This window comes from Coregonus lavaretus (assembly GCF_964263955.1).
Source record: "Coregonus lavaretus genome assembly, chromosome: 17".
NCBI classification, from domain to species: domain Eukaryota; kingdom Metazoa; phylum Chordata; class Actinopteri; order Salmoniformes; family Salmonidae; genus Coregonus; species Coregonus lavaretus.
Window position 1 is genome coordinate 47856632 of NC_140004.1, and position 20884 is coordinate 47877515.

Consider the following 20884-nt stretch of genomic DNA (forward strand, 5'->3'; position numbering starts at 1 on the left):
GACCAGTAGTAATGACCTGTTAGAAGGCCTGGTAATGACCAGTAGTAATGACCTCTGTTAGAAGGCCTGGTAATGACCAGTAGTAATGACCTGTTAGAAGGCCTGGTAATGACCAGTAGTAATGACCTGTTAGAAGGCCTGGTAATGACCAGTAGTAATGACCTGTTAGAAGGCGTGGTAATGACCAGTAGTAATGACCTCTGTTAGAAGGCGTGGTAATGACCAGTAGTAATGACCTCTGTTAGAAGGCTTGGTAATGACCAGTAGTAATGACCTGTTAGAAGGCCTGGTAATGACCAGTAGTAATGACCTGTTAGAAGGCGTGGTAATGACCAGTAGTAATGACCTGTTAGAAGGCGTGGTAATGACCAGTAGTAATGACCTGTTAGAAGGCCTGGTAATGACCAGTAGTAATGACCTCTGTTAGAAGGCGTGGTAATGACCAGTAGTAATGACCTCTGTTAGAAGGCGTGGTAATGACCAGTAGTAATGACCTGTTAGAAGGCCTGGTAATGACCAGTAGTAATGACCTGTTAGAAGGCTTGGTAATGACCAGTAGTAATGACTCTGTTAGAAGGCCTGGTAATGACCAGTAGTAATGACCTCTGTTAGAAGGCGTGGTAATGACCAGTAGTAATGACCTGTTAGAAGGCGTGGTAATGACCAGTAGTAATGACCTGTTAGAAGGCTTGGTAATGACCAGTAGTAATGACTCTGTTAGAAGGCCTGGTAATGACCAGTAGTAATGACTCTGTTAGAAGGCCTGGTAATGACCAGTAGTAATGACCTCTGTTAGAAGGCGTGGTAATGACCAGTAGTAATGACCTCTGTTAGAAGGCCTGGTAATGACCAGTAGTAATGACCTGTTAGAAGGCCTGGTAATGACCAGTAGTAATGACCTGTTAGAAGGCGTGGTAATGACCAGTAGTAATGACCTCTGTTAGAAGGCGTGGTAATGACCAGTAGTAATGACCTCTGTTAGAAGGCTTGGTAATGACCAGTAGTAATGACCTGTTAGAAGGCCTGGTAATGACCAGTAGTAATGACCTGTTAGAAGGCGTGGTAATGACCAGTAGTAATGACCTGTTAGAAGGCGTGGTAATGACCAGTAGTAATGACCTGTTAGAAGGCCTGGTAATGACCAGTAGTAATGACCTCTGTTAGAAGGCGTGGTAATGACCAGTAGTAATGACCTCTGTTAGAAGGCGTGGTAATGACCAGTAGTAATGACCTGTTAGAAGGCCTGGTAATGACCAGTAGTAATGACCTGTTAGAAGGCTTGGTAATGACCAGTAGTAATGACCTCTGTTAGAAGGCCTGGTAATGACCAGTAGTAATGACCTCTGTTAGAAGGCGTGGTAATGACCAGTAGTAATGACCTGTTAGAAGGCTTGGTAATGACCAGTAGTAATGACCTCTGTTAGAAGGCCTGGTAATGACCAGTAGTAATGACCTCTGTTAGAAGGCCTGGTAATGACCAGTAGTAATGACCTCTGTTAGAAGGCGTGGTAATGACCAGTAGTAATGACCTGTTAGAAGGCGTGGTAATGACCAGTAGTAATGACCTGTTAGAAGGCGTGGTAATGACCAGTAGTAATGACCTCTGTTAGAAGGCCTGGTAATGACCAGTAGTAATGACCTGTTAGAAGGCCTGGTAATGACCAGTAGTAATGACCTGTTAGAAGGCGTGGTAATGACCAGTAGTAATGACCTCTGTTAGAAGGCGTGGTAATGACCAGTAGTAATGACCTCTGTTAGAAGGCTTGGTAACGACCAGTAGTAATGACCTGTTAGAAGGCCTGGTAATGACCAGTAGTAATGACCTGTTAGAAGGCGTGGTAATGACCAGTAGTAATGACCTGTTAGAAGGCGTGGTAATGGCCAGTAGTAATGACCTGTTAGAAGGCCTGGTAATGACCAGTAGTAATGACCTCTGTTAGAAGGCGTGGTAATGACCAGTAGTAATGACCACTGTTAGAAGGCGTGGTAATGACCAGTAGTAATGACCTGTTAGAAGGCCTGGTAATGACCAGTAGTAATGACCTGTTAGAAGGCTTGGTAATGACCAGTAGTAATGACCTCTGTTAGAAGGCCTGGTAATGACCAGTAGTAATGACCTCTGTTAGAAGGCGTGGTAATGACCAGTAGTAATGACCTGTTAGAAGGCGTGGTAATGACCAGTAGTAATGACCTGTTAGAAGGCTTGGTAATGACCAGTAGTAATGACCTGTTAGAAGGCGTGGTAATGACCAGTAGTAATGACCTGTTAGAAGGCCTGGTAATGACCAGTAGTAATGACCTCTGTTAGAAGGCCTGGTAATGACCAGTAGTAATGACCTGTTAGAAGGCCTGGTAATGACCAGTGGTAATGACCTGTTAGAAGGCCTGGTAATGACCAGTAGTAATGACCTGTTAGAAGGCGTGGTAATGACCAGTAGTAATGACCTCTGTTAGAAGGCGTGGTAATGACCAGTAGTAATGACCTCTGTTAGAAGGCTTGGTAATGACCAGTAGTAATGACCTGTTAGAAGGCCTGGTAATGACCAGTAGTAATGACCTGTTAGAAGGCGTGGTAATGACCAGTAGTAATGACCTGTTAGAAGGCGTGGTAATGGCCAGTAGTAATGACCTGTTAGAAGGCCTGGTAATGACCAGTAGTAATGACCTCTGTTAGAAGGCGTGGTAATGACCAGTAGTAATGACCTCTGTTAGAAGGCGTGGTAATGACCAGTAGTAATGACCTGTTAGAAGGCCTGGTAATGACCAGTAGTAATGACCTGTTAGAAGGCTTGGTAATGACCAGTAGTAATGACCTCTGTTAGAAGGCCTGGTAATGACCAGTAGTAATGACCTCTGTTAGAAGGCGTGGTAATGACCAGTAGTAATGACCTGTTAGAAGGCTTGGTAATGACCAGTAGTAATGACCTCTGTTAGAAGGCCTGGTAATGACCAGTAGTAATGACCTCTGTTAGAAGGCCTGGTAATGACCAGTAGTAATGACCTCTGTTAGAAGGCGTGGTAATGACCAGTAGTAATGACCTGTTAGAAGGCGTGGTAATGACCAGTAGTAATGACCTGTTAGAAGGCGTGGTAATGACCAGTAGTAATGACCTCTGTTAGAAGGCCTGGTAATGACCAGTAGTAATGACCTGTTAGAAGGCCTGGTAATGACCAGTAGTAATGACCTGTTAGAAGGCGTGGTAATGACCAGTAGTAATGACCTGTTAGAAGGCCTGGTAATGACCAGTAGTAATGACCTCTGTTAGAAGGCCTGGTAATGACCAGTAGTAATGACCTCTGTTAGAAGGCGTGGTAATGACCAGTAGTAATGACCTGTTAGAAGGCCTGGTAATGACCAGTAGTAATGACCTCTGTTAGAAGGCCTGGTAATGACCAGTAGTAATGACCTGTTAGAAGGCTTGGTAATGACCAGTAGTAATGACCTCTGTTAGAAGGCGTGGTAATGACCAGTAGTAATGACCTCTGTTAGAAGGCGTGGTAATGACCAGTAGTAATGACCTGTTAGAAGGCCTGGTAATGACCAGTAGTAATGACCTCTGTTAGAAGGCGTGGTAATGACCAGTAGTAATGACCTCTGTTAGAAGGCGTGGTAATGACCAGTAGTAATGACCTCTGTTAGAAGGCTTGGTAATGACCAGTAGTAATGACCTCTGTTAGAAGGCGTGGTAATGACCAGTAGTAATGACCTCTGTTAGAAGGCTTGGTAATGACCAGTAGTAATGACCTCTGTTAGAAGGCTTGGTAATGACCAGTAGGAGACAGATGTACAGAACACACTTTATTACACACACTCAAGACAGGCACACACACACACACACACACACACACACACACACACACACAGCAAACAGGAAGTAGGAGGGAATTAGTGGTAGTGATACTAGTGGTTTCTGGAATAGAACAGAGGGGAATACTGAGAATGTATTACAGAGCTGTAATGACAGACTAATGTCATAGGGGTTCTAGAACAGGAGAAGCATAATAGCAGTGTTCTATATGATGTAATTATCTGTAATGTCTGCAACCAGTGGCAGGAATGGCACATAGGAATCTACATAGGTAGCTATTAGCGGTAAGCAAATATAGCACACATGGATGTATATAACGGACGGTAAAGCTTGTAGTCTACCTAGCAGTAACAACTGCACGCTACAGAACTAGCATAGCATAGACAGTTTGAAAAAATGGTGAAGATATTCTCTACAACAAGTCGTCTATATGCCCTGTCTGACTCATCTATTATTAACCTCTTTCCCACCCTAAAAAAATATAATGCCTATTTTATTACTGGCTTTCTGTGGAAACCGATTGGGTAATTGTATTATTTTATGATCTAACTGATTTCACTTTCTCTCTTTTCCAAGCTTTTACAGCTGGGACACCCAGGTGTCCATGATCCTCAATGTGGATCCTAAGGTAGTCTACACGGTGGGTGTCCACATCCAATGCCTCAATGTGGATCCTAAGCTAGTCTACACGGTGGGTGTCCATGATCCTCAATGTGGATCCTAAGGTAGTCTACACGGTGGGTGTCCATGATCCTCAATGTGGATCCTAAGGTAGTCTACACGGTGGGTGTCCATGATCCTCAATGTAGATCCTAAGGTAGTCTACACAGTGGGTGTCCATGATCCTCAATGTGGATCCTAAGGTAGTCTACATGGTGGGTGTCCATGATCCTTAATGTGGATCCTAAGCTAGTCTACACAGTGGGTGTCCATGATCCTCAATGTGGATCCTAATGTAGTCTACATGGTGGGTGTCCATGATCCTCAATGTGGATCCTAAGGTAGTCTACACGGTGGGTGTCCATGATCCTCAATGTGGATCCTAAGGTAGTCTACACAGTGGGTGTCCATGATCCTCAATGTGGATCCTAAGGTAGTCTACACGGTGGGTGTCCATGATCCTCAATGTGGATCTTAAGGTAGTCTACACGGTGGGTGTCCATGATCCTCAATGTGGATCCTAAGGTAGTCTACACGGTGGGTGTCCATCATCCTCAATGTGGATCCTAAGGTAGTCTACACGGTGGGTGTCCATGATCCTCAATGTGGATCTTAAGGTAGTCTACACGGTGGGTGTCCATGATCCACAATGTGGATCCTAAGGTAGTCTACACGGTGGGTGTCCATGATCCTCAATGTAGATCCTAAGGTAGTCTACACGGTGGGTGTCCATGATCCTCAATGTGGATCCTAAGGTAGTCTACATGGTGGGTGTGTCCATTGTGGGGGCGCTGCGCAGTGGTGCCCTGCAGTGTTTGTTAGGAAATATCTAACGTGACGTCATATCTGGCTGTATTGAATTGTGTGTTGATTTGGTGAACCCCTAAAAAACATGTACGATTTTTCCTAACAAAAAAACATGGGTGACAAAGGAGTATCCCCTAAAAAACATGTTAGATATTTCCTACCAACAAACCAAGGGTGACCAAGGAGTATCCCCTAAAAAACATGTTAGATATTTCCCACCAACAAACCAAGGAGATAAAGTGGTGCATAAAAAGAAGAAACAACCCTCCAGGAATCCACTCCAAAGAAAAGCGGTACAGAGAGAGGTGAACAAAGAGATGATTAAAAAAAAAGCAATTTTTACATCAGCAGATGTCACAAAGTACTATACAGAAACCCAGCCTAAAACCCCAAACAGCAGCAATGCAGATGGAGAAGCACGGTGGCTAGGAAAAACTCCCTAGAAAGGCAGGGAACCTAGGAGGAAACCTAGAGAGGAACCAGGCTCCGAGGAATGGCTGGGTGGAGATTATAAGAGTACATGGCCATTAAGGCCAGATTGTTCTTCAAGATGGAGTCAGGAGTCATCAGGCCAGGTCCTAGGGCTCAGGTCCTTTGGGAGGGGAGGGAGAGTGGGAGAGAGAGATAATTAAGAGGACGTATACTTAAATTCACACAGGACACCAGATAAGACAGGAGAATAACACCAGATATAACAGACTGACCCCAGCCCCCCGGCACATAGACTATAGCAGCATAGATACTGGAGGCTGAGACGGGGGGGGGGGGTCGGGGGGCACTGACCAAAGTAGCAGGAGTTCTGATTGTAGATCCCTGTAGAAGATGTGTTCTGACTGTAGGCCCCTTCTGCAGGGGTGTACAGTCTGAAGTCTTCCTACAGGGGCCTACAGTCAGAACACCTGCTACAGGGGCCTACAGTAATAACACCTGCTACAGGGGCCTACAGTAATAACACCTGCTACAGGGGCCTACAGTCAGACTACCTGCTACAGGGGCCTACAGTCAGAACACCTGCTACAGGGGCCTACAGTCAGAACACCTGCTACAGGGGCCTACAGTCAGACTACCTGCTACAGGGGCCTACAGTAATAACACCTGCTACAGGGGCCTACAGTCAGAACACCTGCTACAGGGGCCTACAGTCAGAACACCTGCTACAGGGGCCTACAGTAATAACACCTGCTACAGGGGCCTACAGTAATAACACCTGCTACAGGGGCCTACAGTCAGAACACCTGCTACATTTACATTTACATTTTAGTCATTTAGCAGACGCTCTTATCCAGAGCGACTTACAGTTAGTGAATGCATAAATTTTTCCTATCCCCTGTGGGAATCGAACCCACAACCCTGGCGTTACAAACGCCATGCTCTATCAACTGAGCTACATCCCTGCCGGACATTCCCTCCCCTACCCTGGACGACGCTGGGCCAATTGCGCGCCGCCCCATGGGTCTCCCAGTCGCGCCGGCTACGACAGAGCCTGGATTCGAACCAGGATCTCTAGTGGCACAGCTAGCACTGCGCTGCAGTGCCTTAGACCACTGCGCCACTCGGGAGTAGAGTAGTGCTACAGGGGCCTACAGTCAGAACACCTGCTACAGGGGCCTACAGTCAGAACACCTGCTACAGGGGCCTACAGTCAGAACACCTGCTACAGGGGCCTACAGTCAGACTACCTGCTACAGGGGCCTACAGTCAGAACACCTGCTACAGGGGCCTACAGTCAGACTACCTGCTACAGGGGCCTACAGACAGAACACCTGCTACAGGGGCCTACAGTCAGACTACCTGCTACAGGGGCCTACAGTCAGACTACCTGCTACAGGGGCCTACAGTCAGACTACCTGCTACAGGGGCCTACAGTAATAACACCTGCTACAGGGGCCTACATTAATAACACCTGCTACAGGGGCCTACAGTCAGAACACCTGCTACAGGGGCCTACAGTCAGAACACCTGCTACAGGGGCCTACAGTCAGACTACCTGCTACAGGGGCCTACAGCCAGACTACCTGCTACAGGGGCCTACAGTCAGAACACCTGCTACAGGGGCCTACAGTCAGAACACCTGCTACAGGGGCCTACAGACAGACATACAGTGGGGAAAAAAAGTATTTAGTCAGCCACCAATTGTGCAAGTTCTCCCACTTAAAAAGATGAGAGAGGCCTGTAATTTTCATCATAGGTACACGTCAACTATGACAGACAAATTGAGGAAAAAAAATCCAGAAAATCACATTGTAGGAATTTTAATGAATTGATTTGCAAATGATGGTGGAAAATAAGTATTTGGTCACCTACAAACAAGCAAGATTTCTGTCTCTCACAGACCTGTAACTTCTTCTTTAAGAGGCTCCTCTGTCCTCCACTCGTTACCTGTATTAATGGCACCTGTTTGAACTTGTTATCAGTATAAAAGACACCTGTCCACAACCTCAAACAGTCACACTCCAAACTCCACTATGGCCAAGACCAAAGAGCTGTCAAAGGACACCAGAAACAAAATTGTAGACCTGCACCAGGCTGGGAAGACTGAATCTGCAATAGGTAAGCAGCTTGGTTTGAAGAAATCAACTGTGGGAGCAATTATTAGGAAATGGAAGACATACAAGACCACTGATAATCTCCCTCGATCTGGGGCTCCACGCAAGTTCTCACCCTGTGGGGTCAAAATGATCACAAGAATGGTGAGCAAAAATCCCAGAACCACACGGGGGGACCTAGTGAATGACCTGCAGAGAGCTGGGACCAAAGTAACAAAGCCTACCATCAGTAACACACTACGCCGCCAGGGACTCAAATCCTGCAGTGCCAGACGTGTCCCCCTGCTTAAGCCAGTACATGTCCAGGCCCGTCTGAAGTTTGCTAGAGTGCATTTGGATGATCCAGAAGAGGATTGGGAGAATGTCATATGGTCAGATGAAACCAAAATAGAACTTTTAGGTAAAAACTCAACTCGTCGTGTTTGGAGGACAAAGAATGCTGAGTTGCACCATACCTACTGTGAAGCATGGGGGTGGAAACATCATGCTTTGGGGCTGTTTTTCTGCAAAGGGACCAGGACGACTGATCCGTGTAAAGGAAAGAATGAATGGGGCCATGTATCGTGAGATTTTGAGTGAAAACCTCCTTCCATCAGCAAGGGCATTGAAGATGAAACGTGGCTGGGTCTTTCAGCATGACAATGATCCCAAACACACCGCCCGGGCAACGAAGGAGAGGCTTCGTAAGAAGCATTTAAAGGTCCTGGAGTGGCCTAGCCAGTCTCCAGATCTCAACCCCATAGAAAATCTTTGGAGGGAGTTGAAAGTCCGTGTTGCCCAGCGACAGCCCCAAAACATCACTGCTCTAGAGGAGATCTGCATGGAGGAATGGGCCAAAATACCAGCAACAATGTGTGAAAACCTTGTGAAGACTTACAGAAAACATTTGACCTGTGTCATTGCCAACAAAGGGTATATAACAAAGTATTGAGAAACTTTTGTTATTGACCAAATACTTATTTTCCACCATAATTTGCAAATAAATTCATTAAAAATCCTACTATGTGATTTTCTGGAATTTTATTTCTCATTTTGTCTGTCATAGTTGACGTGTACCTATGATGAAAATTACAGGCCTCTCTCATCTTTTTAAGTGGGAGAACTTGCACAATTGGTGGCTGACTAAATACTTTTTTTCCCCACTGTACATACAGACAGACAGACAGACAGACAGACAGACAGACAGACAGACAGACAGACAGACAGACAGACAGACAGACAGACAGACAGACAGACAGACAGACAGACAGACAGACAGACAGACAGACAGACAGACAGACAGACAGACAGACAGACAGACAGCTAGACAGAATGACAGACAGCTTTACAGACAGACAGACACAGACAGACAGACAGCTAGACTGACACAGACAGAAAGACAGACAGACAGACAGCTAGACAGACACAGACAGAAAGACAGCTAGACAGACAGACAGACAGACAGACAGCTATTTTACCTGACCTTTCCTCCATCACTGCTCTCTGAGAAAGTATCTTCTCTGTTGGGAGCAGTGTGAGGAGGAGTTGAGAGAATTTTTGTGGATCCGCTGAACTATTTTGAATTGCAGACTGAGCTTTGTGGACTGAGTTTTGCTGCGTTGTTGAGTTTTGCTGCGTTGTTGAGGGCAAAATCTAAATGGCAGTTTTGCGTTCCAGCTGCGGTCGAGCACCACCCAGCCCCGACCGAGCAGAGCAGAGTAGATTAGAACAGAACAGAGCAGAGCAGAGCAGAGCAGAGCAGAGTAGAGTAGAGCAGAGTAGAGCAGAACAAAGCAGAGCAGAGCAGAGTAGAGTAGAATAGAGTAGAGTACAGTACAGTACAGTACAGCACAGTAGTGTAGAGTAGAGTAGAGTAGAGTAGAGTAGAGCAGAGTAGAGTAGTGTAAAACAGAGCAGAGCAGAGTAGAGTAGAGTAGAGTAGAATAGAATAGAGCAGAACAGAGTAGAGTAGAGTAGAAGAAAGCAGAGCAGAGTAGAGTAGAGTAGAGTAGAGCAGAGCAGAGCAGAGTAGAGTAGAGCAGAGCAGAGTTGAGTAGAGCAGAGTAGAGCAGAGCAGAGCAGAGTAGAGCAGAGCAGAGCAGAGCAGAATAGAGCAGAGTAGAACAGAGTAGAGCAGAGTAGAACAGAGTAGAGTAGTGCAGAGTAGAGCAGACAGAGTAGAATATAGTTGAGTAGAGTAGAGTAGAGTAGAGTAGAGTAGAGTAGAGTAGAGTAGAGTAGAGTAGTGTAGAGTAGAACAAAGCAGAGTAGAGTAGAACAGAGCAGAGCAGAGCAGAGTAGAGTAGAGTAGAGCAGAGCAGAGTAGAGTAGAGTAGAGTATAACAGAGCAGAACAGAGTAGAGTAGAGTAGAGTAGAACAGAGCAGAACAGAGTAGAGTAGTGTAAAACAGAGCAGAGTAGAACAGAGCAGAGCAGAGTAGAGTAGAGTAGAACAAAGCAGAGTAGAGTAGAGCAGAGCAGAGTAGAGTAGAGTAGAGCAGAGCAGAGTAGAATAGAGTTGAGTAGAAAATAGTAGAATAGAGTTGAGTAGAATAGAGTAGAATAGAATAGAGCAGAACAGAGTAGAGCAGAGCAGAGCAGAGTAGAGTAGAGTAGAGTAGAGTAGAGTAGAGTAGAGCAGAGCAGAGTAGAGTAGAGTAGAGTAGAGTAGAGTAGAGTAGAGTAGAGTAGAGTAGAGTAGAGCAGGGTAGAGTAGGGTAAAACAGAGCAGAGTAGAACAGAGCAGAGCAGAGTAGAGTATAGTAGAATAGAATAGAGCAGAGCAGAGTAGAGCAGAGCAGAGCAGAACAGAGCAGAGCAGAGTAGAGCAGAGCAGGACAGAGCAGAGTAGAATATAGCAGAGCAGAGCAGAGGAGAATAGAGTTGAGTAGAATAGAGTTGAGTAGAATAGAGTAGAATAGAATAGAATAGAATAGAGCAGAGTAGAGTAGAGTAGAGTAGAGCAGAGCAGAGTAGAATAGAGCAGAGCAGAGCAGAGCAGAGTAGAGTAGAGTAGAGTTTAATAGAATAGAGTAGAATAGAGCAGAGCAGAGGTGAACAAAGCAGAGCAGAGCAGAGTAGAGTAGAGTAGAGTAGAGTAGAGTAGAGTAGAGTAGAGCAGAGTAGAGTAGAGTAGAGTAGAGTAGAGCAGAGCAGAGCAGAACATAGTAGAGTCGAGTAGAGTCGAGTAGAGTAGAGTAGAGTAGAGCAGGTGCAGAGCAGAGCAGAGTAGAGTAGAGCAGAGTAGAGTAGAGTAGAGTAGAGTAGAGTAGAGTAGAGTAGAGTAGAGTAGAGTAGAGTAGATCAGAGCAGAGCAGAGTAGAGTAGAGTAGAGTAGAGCAGAACAGAGTAGAGTAGTGTAAAACAGAGCAGAGTAGAGCAGAGCAGAGCAGAGCAGAGTAGAGCAGAGCAGGACAGAGCAGAGTAGAATAGAGCAGAGCAGAGCAGAGCAGAGTAGAGCAGAGCAGGACAGAGCAGAGTAGAATAGAGCAGAGCAGAGCAGAGGAGAATAGAGTAGAGTAGAATAGAGTTGAGTAGAATAGAGTAGAATAGAATAGAATAGAATAGAGCAGAGTAGAGTAGAGTAGGCAGAGTAGAGTAGAGTAGAGCAGAGCAGAGTAGAATAGAGCAGAGCAGAGCAGAGTAGAGTAGAGTAGAGTAGAGTTTAATAGAATAGAGTAGAATAGAGCAGAGCAGAGGTGAACAAAGCAGAGCAGAGTAGAGTAGAGTCGAGTAGAGTCGAGTAGAGTAGAGTAGAGTAGAGTAGAGTAGAGTAGAGCAGGTGCAGAGCAGAGCAGAGCAGAGCAGAGTAGAGCAGAACTTAGTAGAGTAGAGTAGAGTAGAGTAGAGCAGAGTAGAGCAGAGCAGAGCAGAGTAGAGTAGAGCAGAGTAGAGTATAACAGAGTAGAGTAGTGTAAAACAGAGCAGAGCAGAGTAGAACAGAGCAGAGCAGAGCAGAGCAGAGTAGAGCAGGACAGAGCAGAGTAGAATAGAGCAGAGTAGAATAGAGTTGAGTAGAATAGAGTAGAATAGAATAGAGTAGAGTAGAGTAGAGTAGAGCAGAGCAGAGGAGAATAGAGTAGAGTAGAATAGAGTTGAGTAGAATACAGTAGAATAGAATAGAGCAGAGTAGAGTAGAGCAGAGCAGAGCAGAGCAGAGCAGAGCAGAACAGAGCAGAGTAGAGTAGAGTAGAGTTTAATAGAATAGAGTAGAATAGAGCAGAGCAGAGTAGAACAAAGCAGAGCAGAGTAGAGTAGAGTAGAGTAGAGTAGAGTAGATTAGAGTAGAGTAGATTAGATCAGAGCAGAGCAGAGCAGAGTAGAACATAGTAGAGTAGAGTAGAGTAGAGTAGAGCAGAGTAGAGCAGAGTAGAGTAGAGTAGAGTAGAGTAGAGTAGAGTAGAGTAGAGTAGAGTAGAGTAGAGCAGAGTAGAACATAGTAGAGTAGAGTAGAGTAGAGTAGAGTAGAGTAGAGTAGAGTAGAGCAGAGCAGAGTAGAGTAGAGTAGAGTAGAGCAGGTGCAGAGCAGAACCGAGCAGAGCAGAGTAGAGTAGAGTAGAGCAGGTGCAGAGCAGACTAGAGTAGAGTAGAGTAGAGTAGAGTAGAGCAGGTGCAGAGCAGAGCAGAGCAGAACAGAGTAGAGTAGAGTAGAGAAGAGAAGAGTAGAGTAGAGTAGAGTAGAGAAGGTGCAGAGTAGAGCAGAGCAGAGCAGAGTAGAGTAGAGTAGAGTAGAGTAGAGTAGAGCAGAGTAGAGTAGAGCAGAGCAGAGTAGAGTAGAGTAGAGTAGAGTAGAGTAGAGTAGAGTAGAGTAGAGTAGAGTAGAGCAGAGCAGAGCAGAGCAGAGCAGAGCAGAGCACCCTCATTGCCAGACCCAGTCAGCCCAGATCACACCAGCCTACCCCAGCCCAGCCCAAGCGAAGCTAAACCCAGCCAAGCCTGGCTCAACACAGCCTATCCCTGCCCCAGTATGGCCCAGTATGGCCCAGTATGGCCCAGTATGGCCCAGTCCAGCCCTGCCCAACCCTGCCTATAGCACGCCTAGCCCAGCCTAGAACGACCTATTCCAGCCAACCATGGCTGCCCATGTGGACACGTTCCAGAACATTAAACACACAGCAGCTAGTTGTTTGATACCATGACCACTGTGTTTGCTTATGCCAACAATCTTTGGCTTTTAGCATTTTACTGAAGTTTGGGAGTCATTTCGTTGACATGATACAATCTTTGTTTTCTCTGAATGTTTTTGATGTGTTTTACAAAGTCTGTATCACTCTGGAATGATTCATTTTAGGGCACAAAAATACAAAACCGTTAAAACCCCCATGCAGTCTTTTACATTAAATGTTTTAAGTCATGTATGTGTAATAAATGACTGTGTGTGTTTATTTCGTGAAAATAATAAAACAAAACATGTTTTATCATTTATTTCCCTGAGCCTCTTTTTGCCATTGAAATGCTCAGTCTGATCGTGTGGGCGTGTTGATACAAATGTAAATATATTTACATAAACATGTCAGAGTGCGACGGTGAAATGCGGTAGGCGAAGTCAAACGCAGGACACAGAGGTTACTGGAAAACGTACTTTACTTTACAGTAACCAGAGAAGAAAACAATCTCCACACAAGGAGGAAAAACAACCCGCACAAGAACACTGCCGATGACGAATACAATAACACACAACACACAATGCACGACAAGAGGGTTAAATAGGGAATACAATACAACGTAATGGGGAACAGGTGTACACAATCAGGACACAACAAGTCAAACACCGAAACATAGATCGGTGGCAGCTAGTACTCCGGGGACGACGAACGCCGAAGCCTGCCCGAGCAAGGAGGAGGAGCAGCCTCGGCTGATTCCGTGACAAAACAGCCCTGATTGGCAGATAGGATCGTATAGACTCCAAAGCCCATCCCACTTACCCCTTATATAATAAAAGATGACTGGTCAGATTAATCCGATCAGATTATGATATCATGCTGTGGGCCAAAAATTCCATCCCACTTGAACAGGATGAAATTCCAGGCGTTTTTTTTTTCTTATCAAAAACCTCTTACATTATCATAATTCTCACAATTGTGTCATTTCGATTTTGCGGAAATATCTTTTTTTTTTTTTTTTTGGAAAATTACGTTTTAGACTGGACTGCCCCTTTAAGAACAGTCCAGATGAAGTGATGAGAGAAATTATATAGGTTTCATTTGTAAAAAATAAAAAACGTAAATTCATTCTTCGCCTTTACACCTCTCATTAGATCTGTATGACGCGGCCATTTTTTATTTGTCCTTATTTGTTATTTTGAACTCGGCCACCAGAAGGCTGTGGTACTGATTAAGACGCCTACGTAATTGTCATTTATGGTAAAATTGTAAAGTGGTAGTAATGGGAGGCTGGGCTGAGTATCCACTCCCACTGAAACCTTCCAATAGACTAGGCCTTTATTAAAGGACCACAGCTACTCCCACGCATACACCGCTGCATTTTTATCTCTGTGGAGATTGGCCGGACCGTTCAGGCACGCCCAGAAACGCACAAACGCTTAATTCTTCAAAGTGGCATGTTCTGGAAAACTATATCCATGTCCGATAACATCCTCTCGCAAGGATACAGGTTGTTTCCAAAGAGCTGGCTTTTGGAGCTTGTAGGATTTTAAACACACATTTTACATTCTGAAACAATTAATTTTAGTTCATTTAGTTAATTGAATAATCTTAGAATCTAGAAAAATAAACAAAAATATGTTAGTTCAAAGAACTTCTGGATATTTCCCAACAGTGTTTCTTCTCTGTAACCCTCCTGTCTAGGCATCACCAGGTGCAAACTCGTCCAGGACTCCCCTCCAGTCTGAAATCCAGGTTGTCATCTACCTCAACATCACCAGGACTCCCCTCCAGTCTGAGATCCAGGTTGTCATCTACCTCAACATCACCAGGACTCCCCTCCAGTCTGAGATCCAGATCCAGGTTGTCATCTACCTCCACATCACCAGGACTCCCCTCCAGTCTGAGATCCAGGTTGGCATCTACCTCAACATCACCAGGACTCCCCTCCAGTCTGAGATCCAGGTTGTCATCTACCTCAACATCACCAGGACTCCCCTCCAGTCTGAGATCCAGGTTGTCATCTACCTCCACATCACCAGGACTCCCCTCCAGTCTGAGATCCAGATCCAGGTTGTCATCTACCTCAACATCACCAGGACTCCCCTCCAGTCTGAGATCCAGATCCAGGTTGTCATCTACCTCAACATCACCAGGACTCCCCTCCAGTCTGAGATCCAGGTTGTCATCTACCTCCACATCACCAGGACTCCCCTCCAGTCTGAGATCCAGATCCAGGTTGTCATCTACCTCAACATCACCAGGACTCCCCTCCAGTCTGAGATCCAGATCCAGGTTGTCATCTACCTCCACATCACCAGGACTCCCCTCCAGTCTGAGATCCAGATCCAGGTTGTCATCTACCTCAACATCACCAGGACTCCCCTCCAGTCTGAGATCCAGGTTGTCATCTACCTCCACATCACCAGGACTCCCCTCCAGTCTGAGATCCAGATCCAGGTTGTCATCTACCTCAACATCACCAGGACTCCCCTCCAGTCTGAGATCCAGATCCAGGTTGTCATCTACCTCCACATCACCAGGACTCCCCTCCAGTCTGAGATCCAGATCCAGGTTGTCATCTACCTCAACATCACCAGGACTCCCCTCCAGTCTGAGATCCAGGTTGTCATCTACCTCCACATCACCAGGACTCCCCTCCAGTCTGAGATCCAGATCCAGGTTGTCATCTACCTCAACATCACCAGGACTCCCCTCCAGTCTGAGATCCAGATCCAGGTTGTCATCTACCTCCACATCACCAGGACTCCCCTCCAGTCTGAGATCCAGATCCAGGTTGTCATCTACCTCCACATCACCAGGACTCCCCTCCAGTCTGAGCTGCTCCACCGTTTCCCCTCCAGTCTGAGCTGCTCCACCGTTTCCCCTCCAGTCTGAGCTGCTCCACCGTTTCCCCTCCAGTCTGAGCTGCTCCACCGTTTCCCCTCCAGTCTGAGCTGCTCCACCGTTTCCCTTCATGTTACCACCACCTCACCTCACAATGCTATTAAGCACACATTGGAACTCACTGGAAGCCTCTAATTTGATGTAATAAAGGTTGTTTTAGTCAGTGACATGCTGCTACTCCTGCCTCTTGCTATCAGCCTCTCCATCTGGGTGTGGGAACTGAGGAAAGATGACGGTGTAGCCTAACCATTCTGAAGTAAGCTGTGTGTAGTGTAGTGTAGTGTAGTGTAGTGTGGTGTGGTGTAGTGTGGTGTAGTGTAGTGTAGTGTAGTGTGGTGTGGTGTGGTGTATCGTAGTGTAGTGTAATGTGGTGTAGTGTAGTGTAGTGTAGTGTGGTGTAGTGTAGTGTAGTGTAGTGTAGTGTGGTGTAGTGTAGTGTAGTGTAGTGTAGTGTGGTGTAGTGTAATGTGGTGTAGTGTAGTGTGGTGTGGTGTAGTGTGGTGTAGTGTAGTGTAGTGTAGTGTAGTGTGGTGTGGTGTAGTGTAGTGTAGTGTGGTGTGGTGTGGTGTATCGTAGTGTAGTGTAGTGTAGTGTAGTGTAGTGTAGTGTAGTGTAGTGTAGTGTGGTGTGGTGTAGTGTGGTGTGGTGTAGTGTAGTGTAGTGTGGTGTAGTGTAGTGTGGTGTAGTGTAGTGTAGTATAGTGTAGTGGTGTGTAGTGTAGTGTAGTGTAGTGTAGTGTAGTGTGGTGTAGTGTAGTGTAGTGTAGTGTAGTGTAGTGTAGTGTAGTGTGGTGTAGTATAGTGTAGTGTGGTGTAGTGTAGTGGTGTGTAGTGTAGTATAGTGTAGTGTGGTGTAGTGTAGTGTAGTGTAGTGTAGTGTAGTATAGTGTAGTGGTGTGTAGTGTAGTGTGGTGTAGTGTAGTGTGGTGTAGTGTAATGTAGTGTAGTGTAGTGTGGTGTAGTGTAGTGTAGTGTAGTGTAGTGTAGTGTGGTGTAGTGTAGTGTAGTGTAGTGTAGTGTGGTGTAGTGTAGTGTAGTGTAGTGTAGTGTAGTGTAGAGTAGTGTAGTGTAGTGTAGTGTAGTGTAGTGTAGTGTGGTGTAGTGTAGTGTGGTGTAGTGTAGTGTAGTGTAGTGTAATGTGGTGTAGTGTAGTGTAGTGTAGTGTAGAGTAGTGTAGTGTAGTGTAGTGTAGTGTGGTGTGGTGTAGTGTAGTGTGGTGTAGTGTAGTGTAGTGTAATGTGGTGTAGTGTAGTGTAGTGTAGTGTAGAGTAGTGTAGTGTAGTGTAGTGTGGTGTGGTGTAGTGTAGTGTGGTGTAGTGTAGTGTAGTGTAATGTGGTGTAGTGTAGTGTAGTGTAGTGTAGTGTAGTGTAGTGTAGTGTAGTGTAGTGTAGTGTGGTGTGGTGTGGTGTGGTGTAGTGTAGTGTAGTGTAGTGTAGTGTAGTGTAGTGTAGTGTAGTGTAGTGTAGTGTAGTGTAGTGTGGTGTGGTGTGGTGTGGTGTGGTGTGGTGTGGTGTGGTGTGGTGTGTATCGTAGTGTAGTGTGGTGTAGTGTGGTGTAGTGTGGTGTAGTGTGGTGTGTAGTGTAGTGTAGTGTAGTGTAGTGTAGTGTAGTGTAGTGTAGTGTAGTGTGGTGTAGTGTAGTGTGGTGTAGTGTAGTGTGGTGTAGTGTAGTGTAGTGTAGTGTAGTGTAGTGTGGTGTAGTGTAGTGTAGTGTAGTGTGGTGTGGTGTAGTGTGGTGTAGTGTAGTGTGGTGTGGTGTGGTGTATCGTAGTGTAGTGTAATGTGGTGTAGTGTAGTGTAGTGTAGTGTGGTGTAGTGTAGTGTAGTGTAGTGTGGTGTAGTGTAGTGTAGTGTAGTGTAGTGTAGTGTAGTGTGGTGTAGTGTGGTGTATCGTAGTGTAGTATGGTGTGGTGTGGTGTAGTGTAGTGTAGTGTAGTGTGGTGTAGTGTAGTGTAGTGTAATGTGGTGTAGTGTAGTGTAGTGTAGTGTAGTGTGGTGTAGTGTAGTGTGGTGTAGTGTAGTGTAGTGTAGTGTGGTGTGGTGTAGTGTGGTGTAGTGTAGTGTAGTGTAGTGTGGTGTGGTGTGGTGTATCGTAGTGTAGTGTAATGTGGTGTAGTGTAGTGTAGTGTAGTGTAGTGTAGTGTAGTGTAGTGTAGTGTAGTGTAGTGTGGTGTAGTGTGGTGTATCGTAGTGTAGTGTGGTGTGGTGTGGTGTAGTGTAGTGTAGTGTAGTGTGGTGTAGTGTAGTGTAGTGTAATGTGGTGTAGTGTAGTGTAGTGTAGTGTAGTGTGGTGTAGTGTAGTGTAGTGTGGTGTGGTGTAGTGTGGTGTGGTGTGGTGTAGTGTAGTGTAGTGTAGTGTGGTGTAGTGTAGTGTGGTGTGGTGTGGTGTATCGTAGTGTAGTGTAGTGTAGTGTGGTGTAGTGTGGTGTAGTGTAGTGTGGTGTGGTGTGGTGTATCGTAGTGTAGTGTAGTGTAATGTGGTGTAGTGTAGTGTAGTGTAGTGTGGTGTAGTGTAGTGTAGTGTAGTGTAGTGTAGTGTAGTGTGGTGTAGTGTAGTGTAGTGTAGTGTAGTGTGGTATAGTGTGGTGTAGTGTAGTGTAGTGTGGTGTAGTGTAGTGTAGTGTAGTGTAGTGTAGTGTGGTGTAGTGTAGTGTAGTGTAGTGTAGTGTAGTGTGGTATAGTGTGGTGTAGTGTAGTGTGGTGTGGTGTAGTGTAGTGTAGTGATGTTGGGATGCGGAGTTTAGACTTATACTAACTCTGCTATGATGTAGTGTGAGTGAAGTGTAGTGAGTCAGTGTGTTTTGAGTGTAGTGTAGTGAGTCAGTGTGTTTTGAGTGTAGTGTAGTGAGTCAGTGTGTTTTGAGTGTAGTGTAGTGAGTCAGTGTGTTTTGGGTGCAGCCAGTCAAGCACCCCTGTTCTGTCCTGTCCTGTGTTAGTTAGAAGCTAATTGTTTTATTCCATGTAGGAGAGGAAGACCCAGATTGTTTTCAGGTGTGTGTCGCAAATGGCACCCTTTTCCCTATATAGTGCACTAGCCTGGTCTAAAGTAGTGCACTATATAGGGAATAGGGTGCCATTCTCTTGTCTAAAGTAGTGCACTATATAGGGAATAGGGTGCCATTCTCTGGTCTAAAGTAGTGCACTATATAGGGAATAGGGTGCCATTCTCTGGTCTAAAGTAGTGCACTATATAGGGAATAGGGTGCCATTCTCTGGTCTAAAGTAGTGCACTATATAGGGAATAGGGTGCCATTCTCTGGTCTAAAGTAGTGCACTATATAGGGAATAGGGTGCCATTCTCTGGTCTAAAGTAGTGCACTATATAGGGAATAGGGTGCCATTCTCTGGTCTAAAGTAGTGCACTATATAGGGAATAGGGTGCCATTCTCTGGTCTAAAGTAGTGCACTATATAGGGAATAGGGTGCCATTTGGGACGTTGGGTTTCCTGAGCAGAGGATAGTGGGAACCAGGAACCTGCTGTGGGAGGACCTGATGCCTGGGGGCTATTCCATTCTCGTCTCTCCACTGAGGAATGCTGCAAAGAGAAACGGGTTCCAAGCATTCGCAATTCCTCCTCCTCCTTCCCTCCCTCCCAAGATGACAGGCAGACCTAGCTGTGTCCCAAAATGGCACCCTATTCCTTATATAGTGCACTACTTTTGACCAGAGAATGGCACCCTATTCCCTATATAGTGCACTACTTTTGACCAGAGAATGGCACCCTGTTCCCTATATAGTGCACTACTTTTGACCAGAGAATGGCACCCTATTCCCTATATAGTGCACTACTTTAGACCAGAGAATGGCACCCTATTCCCTATATAGTGCACTATTTTAGACCAGAGCTCAATGGGGCCCTGATCAGAAGTAGCTCACTGTAAAGGGAATAGGGGTGCTATTTGGGACGGACCACTATCCTACTAGCTACATCAAAGTCCTCTATCATTTACATACCCCTCATTCAATTACTATATCCAGTCCACAGAGCGAGAGAATGGGGAGATTACTGCATCTCAATCCGCCACATCCACCTATGTTGGCCATCAGCATCTGCAGTGGAAGGTGGCTGAGCTACAGCTGTGTTTGTCAGACCAGGAGACATCCCGAAAACATCGGTCTTCTCATGAAAAACGTCTGTAGCGTCCGAACGGTTTGGCCCAAGATGGCGTAGCAGTGCGGTCGTGTTCTTTGTTGTGTGTCCGTGTAAACAGCCTGTTTTTTTGTATTTTTTTTTTGTATTTTTCGTACATACACTGCTTTAAAAAAATAAAGGGAACACTAAAATAACACATCCTAGATCTGAATGAATGAAATAATCTTATTAAATACTTTTTTCTTTACATAGTTGAATGTGCTGACAACAAAATCACACAAAAATTATCAATGGAAATCAAATGTATCAACCCATGGAGGTCTGGATTTGGAGTCACTCTCAAAATTTAAGTGGAAAACCACACTACAGGCTGATCCAACTTTGATGTAATGTCCTTAAAACAAGTCAAAATGAGGCTCAGTAGTGTGTGTGGCCTCCACGTGCCTGTATGACCTCCCTACAACGCCTGGGCATGCTCCTGATGAGGTGGCGGATGGTCTCCTGAGGGATCTCCTCCCAGACCTGGACTAAAGCATCCGCCAACTCCTGGACAGTCTGTGGTGCAACGTGGCGTTGGTGGATGGAGCGAGACATGATGTCCCAGATGTGCTCAATTGGATTCAGGTCTGGGGAACGGGCGGGCCAGTCCATAGCATCAATGCCTTCCTCTTGCAGGAACTGCTGACACACTCCAGCCACATGAGGTCTAGTATTGTCTTGCATTAGGAGGAACCCAGGGCCAACCGCACCAGCATATGGTCTCACAAGGGGTCTGAGGATCTCATCTCGGTACCTAATGGCAGTCAGGCTACCTCTGGCGAGCACATGGAGGGCTGTGCAGCCCCCCAAAGAAATGCCACCCCACACCATGACTGACCCACCGCCAAACCGGTCATGCTGGAGGATGTTGCAGGTAGCAGAACGTTCTCCACGGCGTCTCCAGACTCTGTCACGTCTGTCACATGTGCTCACTGTGAACCT